A 9,849-nucleotide genomic window follows, 5' to 3' on the forward strand; every position below is an offset into this window, starting at 1 on the left:
ACTCTCTCTTTGTCTGTCGGTCGTCTACTGGACCTTTTTTTCGGTTTTTATTTTAACAGAAAAAAAAATAAAAAAATGCTTTCTCTATCTTGCTCGTTAATTTTTTTTACATCCAGTTTTTATATTGATATTTTTAGTTCGTTGAAGATATTTTCCTGCCGGATGAGCCTTAAAGGAGAGCCGAAGATGGAGGATTACCAGCGGCAATTTCCTAGATTTGGAGGCTAGCGGCGAAAAAAGGATGGGACTTAGCGGAAAGGCTGTGCAGGATGTGAGAAGAGCCCTGGAGATGTAACTCCACTCCAGCTTCTTTGGCAGAATGCGTTCGCAAACCCTTATTTTTCGGACCCTGGAAACTTGAAGACAAACTGGGTCGGATGAAGTGGGTTTCCTTCCTTTTTTTTTTTAGGTTTTCAACACTTTTTCTTTTTGCTTTTTGAAAACGGCGCCCATGTAGGGCTGGAAAACTTTTATTTAAAACCATTTTCCTAGTAAATAATCCTTAAAATAAATAATAACAAGGATTAGACTGTTTTTGTTTTCGAGTTCCAAGACAGATTAGCAAATTGGCTTATTTATTGAAATTACGAACTTGAAGAAAATGGGCATTACAGGAGATGCAATTTTTCCTAAGGGGTTTTCTAGTTTTCAAAACTACTTGATAAAATTTTAAATATAAAAATGATTTTTTTTTTCAACATGTTTCTCAAAACGATAACATCAAAGATTTCATAGTCATTTAAAGACTACCAACATCATCTAATCTGCAAAAGTTGAGCTAAAAATCTCTAAATTAAATGAAATTCATTAAATAAACCTTTTTCGCGCTAAAATCCACATTCTGGATTTAAAAATTCTAAAGGAATTTCTTCCCCCTTCACCCCAAAAAAGCTTTTATTCAAATCCTTGAGTCTCTGGAAATAATCCTCTACATCACCAGTTTGGATTTCGAGTCATTCGCAGTCAGCCAAGTGCCTGAGAGTTTAAAATCTCCAGTTCGGAGTGAAGTACATATTACACCATTCTAGGCGCCACAAATAGTCCGGAGGTTAGATGCTAGACCCGCAAAGCTAAGATGTATGAGTGATATTATCTTATATTCTACTTAGCCCTTCAGCCTTCCTAATCAATCTAATTAACCGCTCGCGCCTATGAATTAAACAACTACTAAATCTGCTTTTCGAGGCTGTAGTTATTAAAAGGTCATTCTCATCTCCTGCTGCTAACCAGACAACACAAAGTCTGCTAACATTACTTTGTTCTTACCAATATTTGTAAGAGAAAGCAAAAAGAAAAGAAGCATAATAAAATGTTAACATTCTTAACGAATATTTAGTTAGAATGTATTAATCATACGTAATGTATATTCATGAGCGTACGATTGTTTTGTTTGTACGCAAAGAAAGACTAAAATTAGAAAGGAAACAATTACAAATATTTACTATCTTGGAGGCACTAACAGTTAGATTTTTATTAGCACAACGGAACCAACTGATTATCTTAATAGATTCTGCAGAACAAAAAATTATCTGCCAGTATAGCCTCAGATAAAAACCTTCACATAAGTTACATAACTGTTCCGGAAAAATGGCGTAAATTTTATGTACATTTATTTCGTACGGGAATTCGATTATTATGATGATGCCACTATTATGTTTACAAGAAAAAATGGCTATTTTTTGAGGAAATCTTTACATCCAACTACCAAATTAAGTGTCATGGACGGAGGCGACTAGCAAACATACTTTACTATAAATTTCTTATATTAACCGTTAAAGGTATAGACTGGGAAAATAGCCTAGTACCGCAATACATCTTAGCTTTGCGGGTCTAGCCTCTAACCGCTTGGCTATCGTGGTGACTAGCAAACATACTTTACTATAAATTTCTCATATTAACCATTAAAGGTATAGATTGGGAATATAGCCTAGTACCGCAATACATCTTAGCATTGCGGGTCTAGCCTCTAACCGCTCGGCTACCGTGGTGACTAGCAAACATACTTTACTATAAATTTCTCATATTAACCATTAAAGGTATAGATTGGGAATATAGCCTAGTACCGCAATACATCTTAGCTTTGCGGGTCTAGCCTATAACCGCTCGGCTATCGTGGCGCCTCGATATGAGCATTTACACCTTTATATTAATATCCTAATGGACTGAAACTGAACAGATTTCATTAATATGTTGCATTAATTATTCCAACATAATAAAGGGTATCATTAACTATAAAGGGTGACTTTTTTTTTTAAGGCAGGTCAACATTTGAGGTCATTGGCGCCTGGATATTTTATTCAGTGCACTGCCGGCCTCTGGTATACTGCTCTTTCGTTACAGACAACGGTCCCCATCACCGGACAGCGAGCAGTAAGAAGCTCCTAGAAAGAGAAAAGCTAAAGGTCAGCAGCTGGATTTGAACCTGTGAATTGGTATCCACCACTGAGATCTAATCGCTTCCGAAAAGTAGAAAACTATTTGATAAAATCATCTGTTAGAAGAATTTGAAGTGATAATGGCCAGAATTTGGTATATCTCGGAACACTAAAACTGCAGACTGCACCAACTGTACATTTCCTTTAGGTGCTACCATGGAATGGAGACCTCGACAGTGAATTCTTTTTTAATCAAAATCAACCAACTAATCGATACATTCCTGAATCGATTTTTCCATTTTTCTCAGTTCCAACGATTTTCTATTTTGTTTTTAAAATTAATTAATTAATTAATGGGAAATTCACTTTAACATTTAAAAACCACAATCTCATATTTCGAGTACCTTAAAACGTTTACTCGTTAATACAAAAAAAAAATCCTGAAATCTGAAATACGTCACGCTACTTCCTCTTTAGAGAGGGGTAAGAGAAAGTGTCACACTCATACGACTTCCTCTTATCGCAAATTACGCACTAACTGTGACGTACTTCAAGCGGATGTAAAGGTAAAGGATGTTACGCCCAATAATCGTGAACCGCTAGGACAGGTGGCCGTTTGCAGCATCCGAATGATCTGTCCAACAGTACCATCACTTTCTAACGATGACGCATCCATTTCCTACTCCTCTTATCTGTCCAGATAAGGGTCACGATTAGTTGTTATTGATTTCTCGCTTATCGTCTAACAACTAACAAAGATTTGTTTACAATGATCTTTCTTTGAAATTACTGTTTACGATTGCCTTAACTCACTTCCCAGTACTTGACGCTGAGTAACTACTAAAGACGAGACGCAGGACTTCCACTTACCGTAATGTACGTAATAAAAACAAAAAATTATCCAACAGAATTTATGCGAAAATATAAACAAATTTATGGGGGAAAATGGCACTTCCGTTTAACAGATATACGTTGAATTTGGAATTTGGGCATCGTTAATTCTTCTTAATGTTATGAAGATAATGTAAATGGAACGATAAAAAGAAAATCTAGGCAGCAGCCACTCAGATTAGGACCAATATCTTACTATCGTCTCTCCTGATGACATCTAATCCTAATATCAAAGTTCCACGATTATCCGAGTGTTTGGGTCATGCTCAAACCACACACATATACCAACCAATTTATAAATTCTTTGGACTTAAAACACGCGAATTTCCGGTCAAAATTCAAGAATAGTGAGAATCTGCTCGATAGCGCTACTTCCACTTTTAGTAATGAGAGAAAGTAGGAAATAGTTAGAGCTAATAGCGTGAATAACGATGCTTTTATGTTAACCTAGTCTCCCGGAAATTACATAACCTAACAAAATAGAACAAACAGGTCCAAATAGTTGTTTGAACTGCCATTTAGTTAGCATTGGCTTGTATCATTCATTCTTTTCTATTCATTACTTCCACTTTTGCATTTATTCATCTAGTTGTGAATGGTGTTGCACTGAAATGGTACTTTTTTGGTGAGACTTCTCCCAGAAGGGTCCTGAATGGAATTTTCCAGAAAACCGCTGCAATCAAAGCGTAAAAAGTACAGTAAATGCCTATTTTTTCATGCTGACTTTACCTCCAACTACCAAATTAGGTGTCGTGGAAGGAGCGACTAGCAAACATACTTTACTGCAAATTTCTAATATTAACCATTAAAGGTATAGACTGGGAATATAGCCTAGTACCGCAATACATCTTAGCTTTGCGGGTCTAGCCTCTAACCGCTCGGCTATCGTGGTGACTAGCAAACATACTTTACTGTAAATTTCTCACATTAACCATTAAAGGTATAGACTGGGAATATAGCCTAGTACCGCAATACATCTTAGCTTTGCGGGTCTAGCCTCTAACCGCTCGGCTACCGTGGTGACTAGCAAACATACTTTACTGTAAATTTCTAATATTAACCATTAAAGGTATAGACTGGGAATATAGCCTAGTACCGCAATACATCTTAGCTTTGCGGGTCTAGCCTCTAACCGCTCGGCTACCGTGGTGACTAGCAAACATACTTTACTGTAAATTTCTCACATTAACCATTAAAGGTATAGACTGGGAATATAGCCTAGTACCGCAATACATCTTAGCTTTGCGGGTCTAGCCTCTAACCGCTCGGCTACCGTGGTGACTAGCAAACATACTTTACTGTAAATTTCTCACATTAACCATTAAAGGTATAGACTGGGAATATAGCCTAGAACCGCAATACATCTTAGCTTTGCGGGTCTAGCCTCTAACCGCTCGGCTACCGTGGTGACTAGCAAACATACTTTACTGTAAATTTCTAATATTAACCATTAAAGGTATAGACTGGGAATATAGCCTAGTACCGCAATACATCTTAGCTTTGCGGGTCTAGCCTCTAACCGCTCGGCTATCGTGGTGACTAGCAAACATACTTTACTGTAAATTTCTCACATTAACCATTAAAGGTATAGACTGGGAATATAGCCTAGAACCGCAATACATCTTAGCTTTGCGGGTCTAGCCTCTAACCGCTCGGCTACCGTGGTGACTAGCAAACATACTTTACTGTAAATTTCTAATATTAACCATTAAAGGTATAGACTGGGAATATAGCCTAGTACCGCAATACATCTTAGCTTTGCGGGTCTAGCCTCTAACCGCTCGGCTATCGTGGTGACTAGCAAACATACTTTACTGTAAATTTCTCACATTAACCATTAAAGGTATAGACTGGGAATATAGCCTAGTACCGCAATACATCTTAGCTTTGCGGGTCTAGCCTCTAACCGCTCGGCTACCGTGGTGACTAGCAAACATACTTTACTGTAAATTTCTCACATTAACCATTAAAGGTATAGACTGGGAATATAGCCTAGAACCGCAATACATCTTAGCTTTGCGGGTCTAGCCTCTAACCGCTCGGCTACCGTGGTGACTAGCAAACATACTTTACTGTAAATTTCTAATATTAACCATTAAAGGTATAGACTGGGAATATAGCCTAGTACCGCAATACATCTTAGCTTTGCGGGTCTAGCCTCTAACCGCTCGGCTACCGTGGTGACTAGCAAACATACTTTACTGTAAATTTCTCACATTAACCATTAAAGGTATAGACTGGGAATATAGCCTAGTACCGCAATACATCTTAGCTTTGCGGGTCTAGCCTCTAACCGCTCGGCTATCGTGGCGACTAGCAAACATACTTTACTGTAAATTTCTAATATTAACCATTAAAGGTATAGACTGGGAATATAGCCTAGTACCGCAACACATCTTAGCTTTGCGAGTCTAGCCTCTAACCGATCGGCTATCGTGGCGACTAGCAAACATACTTTACTATAAATTTCTCATATTAACCATTAAAGGTATAGACTGGGAATATAGCCTAGCACCGCAATACATCTTAGCATTGCGGGTCTAGCCTCTAACCGCTCGCCTGTCGTGGCGCTTTTGCAATTAACATTTTTGATTGCCGTGAGTTCTATGTTTTAAAGAAAGTTTAAAGGAAATTCAATTCAAAATAGTGAAAAATTTGTTCAGTAAAGTGGTACTTCCGGGAGAGGAATTTCGGCCATGAACGAGGATTTGCCAGATCGGACCAAATCGTAACATTAAGTTTCATTCTCTAGCAATTTATCGTGTTCAAAATATTTCCCACACAGACGCAACACTTTCTTAAAAAAGACATTTTTTTCAACATAGAGGACCTCAAAACTGGAATTTCCGGTGTAAACTCCATTTTGAATATCGGCATGTTTGAACGTGACTAGTATGTTAAAGTGTATCAGAATTAAAATTTACCATTGCCATCTTAATCGCTCGGTTATCAAACTCGAAAACCATTTTTATTTATAACAAACATTATATCCTTATTTGGTAACAATTCGGCTGATATAAACATAATAAAAGACTTGAAATTGGCGCCCAAGGCAACTACGAAGCAACCGGAAATGTATTTGTTTCAATATATGTATCAAAACCTAAATTGGAAAAGTATACAAGATAAGATAGCACACGCCTAAGAATTGTATCAAAGAAAACTCGTGTAGGTATTCACAAAAGGTTTTATTATTTCTTTTATTTATTAATAAAGTAACCTGTTTTAACGGGTTTCGAAAACACTCTTAAAATAAGTTAGCAAAATGTATATCTTAGGATTTTTTTTTTTAAATCCTTGAAAAAGTCCATCACGGATAAAACGAGGTTAGAAACATTTAAAATGCTTTATAGATAAATGAAAAGATAAAAAGATACAATGTAGAAATAATAATTTTAATAGTACGACCAGAAAATTACAAACTAATAAATAAAATAACTATGAGAATCTATTAAAAAATAAAGAAAGATTAATTTGTTGGATGGGACAGTGAGTCAAGCATTTTTTTTAAATAATCTATTGATAGATAAAAGACAAAATGTTATTAATTAATTCCAACAATGCAGAAATATCTACAACATGGCGGGGATTAAAAATTGATGCGCAATTTTAGGTAATTTACAACTTTTAGTTCCTAACTGTTTCAATACAGTTGTTACTGCCCGGCCAGCTGATCAAATACACAGCTGACTAAATCGGCAGGTACGCAATGCACCATTAACGGTCAGGAAGTTGATAACTGTTCGACCTTCGCATTAACTGAAACGTGAAGATTCTAATCGCTGTAAATAATAATATTGTAGAAAAAAAAACAATGCAGTTCTTGTCTCTATCACTGCAAACAGTTATTTGGGTCAATTATTTTTAATAGAAACCAAGTTTAGACCACTGTAAACGCTTTTTTTAACGAAAGGTCGTCTTCGTTAAAATTGAAATTTATTGAATGTCGTTTAGTTAGTTCAGTTTTGTTTCCTGAATTTGAAATCAAAGCATACAATCGAATACTTTAAAATGTTAGTTTTCTTCAGATTTTAGCTACGACTAAAATGTATCTAATTTTAACAGTATTGCAAACATTGTAGTAATGAATTTACCCAAAAAAAAAAGAAAAACCCTAGGAGCAATGAACAATCCATGAAATACTACTTCCGTTAGAAGCATTTTTTCCAATTCGTAACTGTTGCAACGCATTTAATCTTCCTTAACAGAAGAGCTACGATAATATATTAGGGAAAATCAGTGGAAAGCATAACCTCAAAGTTCCCTAAATAGAGTTTTCCCGGGCAAATGTTTTAAATAAAGGTGATACATTAATGTATTTGTAATCACTAAAGTTTAAAAAGGAATCACCAGGAATCGCTTTCAAGAAAACTGCATCATACAGAAAATCTATTCCATTAAGTGGCACATTCGATTTTCTTCTAATTTGGAAATTTTGGAAAGTACAATTTATGATTCTTCTTAATGCTATTCAGGTGGTAGGTATCACATGGTTAACTAAACCTAACCTCACACAAATATACCCTTAAAGATCGTATTTCGAGTTAATCGATTTGATCAATTCTGGCTGACCGATCCCGGTTGTCTCGTTCATTCCGTCTCAAAAAAAACCATAAAATAAAATAAATTGTGCTACTATTTTTTTCAACTATAGTAGATTTGATTTTGGGTAAAAAGGGCTCCCCTAAAGGGAAGTAACGAGGCAAAAATCTGCCCCTTTAAGAACATCTATAATTAACTATCGATTGTATAGATATTTTACTTTCATATATGTATGTATAAGAGTATTGTACTTTAACCTACCTTTATCAAATCTGTCATGTTGAACTCGGCTGTACATGTACTCAACATTTTCAAAAAAAAAAAAATTAACTATCGATTGTGTACATAGATATATTTCACTTGGAACAGTTTTCCGAAAAAAAAATCGATATAGGAAGAGAGTGAAGGTTAGGCCTCTAAGGTATTATTTTTTGAATAACGTACTGTGATGTCTACTTCTATAACAATAATAAGAACCAAATTTGGAACCAAAATCGCCTGTCCGGGAGTGCCATTCAGATCTTTCAGTATCTCGAGATTTCCTTGAATAGCTCCCACAATTTTTGTTTTTAGAAACTGTGAGCAGTGTTGGTGTAGATCTAAATCCTTTACTTGCCACATTATCCTGGAAAATACCGTCAAGGCTTACTCCTAGGAGAAGGGATGTATCCAGTAATATACCATTCTCTGTAAATGCACGCTCTTGTATACTGGATAAGACAGTTCAAAGAACATTGTGAGCAGGAACTCACAGGAGTAAGATAAAGTGGTGCGATGTGAAAACATCAGATTTCCAATTAAGCGATGCTATATAGATCAAATTTTCCGCGCTAACCACTAGATAAATCGGAGCGCACGTTGTACTTACTACCTCGAGGAACTGCTGCTCGTACTGCTAGAATAGACAAGGCATTGTTGATCCCCCACGTTGATAAGCGATCAGTGAAGATAGCTAGTCCACCTGCAGATAGAAGTTTTCGTGTTTCACGATAACGTACTCACGGCGGGGCATTGCCCCTGGAAAATATCTATAACAACATTGGTTGGATTTCGTAATTTCTTTACTATTTTCCTTGTAAATAAAGATAATACTCGTGTTTTCACCATTATAAATTTAGATTAGCCCTAAATTTATTAAAAATTATCTAGAAGGACTTCTAGAAGGTCGAAGAAAATTCACTAATTTATAACCATTACATAGTTTTAATAAAATAAAAGGAAAAATAAGGTCAACATAGTTTTCTACAGTAATTATCCTCAGTACTTTATAGATAAGTTTAAAATAATAACCTAAAAAAAAATTAGATTTATTTAAAGTATTAATTATTAATAATAGTTGTAAAGTATTATAATTTATAATACTTAAAAAAATTAAGACAGTTTAATTGAATAGAAATAGTTAATCAAAACAGATGTTCTAACCGCCTTAAGTCATAGACATATCTAAAATCTGATTAGACGACCTCCCCTTACGATTCTCGAGTTTATGACTCGAGTTCTTAAAGCTTAGATGAAAATCACCTTACAGGGGCCCAAACTTCTACCACGCCTCCTACAGAAATGCAAAAAAAAAAAGTCGTGTAGGTAAATATTCACGACGATGTTTTGTAGACATTGTTGGAACCAGTTTTTACAGAATCTCAAAAAAGTGAAAAAATCTATTCTCAGTACACTTTCAGTGGTACCATTTTTGCTTTAAATTAAGAATTTTAGATGCACATTTTATTCCCAAATTTCTTTTGGGGGGCCCATCTTCCAAATTATAAGTCGCTGAAGGAGGTTTATTAACCATTATTTAAAATCCAAGGCCTAGACTGGGAGGAACCCAGCAACATATCGTAGCTTTGCCAGCCTCGCCTTGTTCCTGCTGTTAGAATATGTGAATTAAAGAATCATACAATATAATGGTACTCCAGAGGGAACCCTAATTCATTATCGAATTTTCCAGTAAAAATATTTCAAATTGGGAAAACTTGGGCACAAAAAAAAGTCCTCAAATTTTCAAGATAATCTTTGTATCCATTTTCAAGAAATTATAAAA

Source organism: Rhodnius prolixus, unplaced genomic scaffold (genome assembly GCF_049639745.1).
Source record: "Rhodnius prolixus isolate KJV_2025 unplaced genomic scaffold, Rpr scaffold_1, whole genome shotgun sequence".
NCBI classification, from domain to species: domain Eukaryota; kingdom Metazoa; phylum Arthropoda; class Insecta; order Hemiptera; family Reduviidae; genus Rhodnius; species Rhodnius prolixus.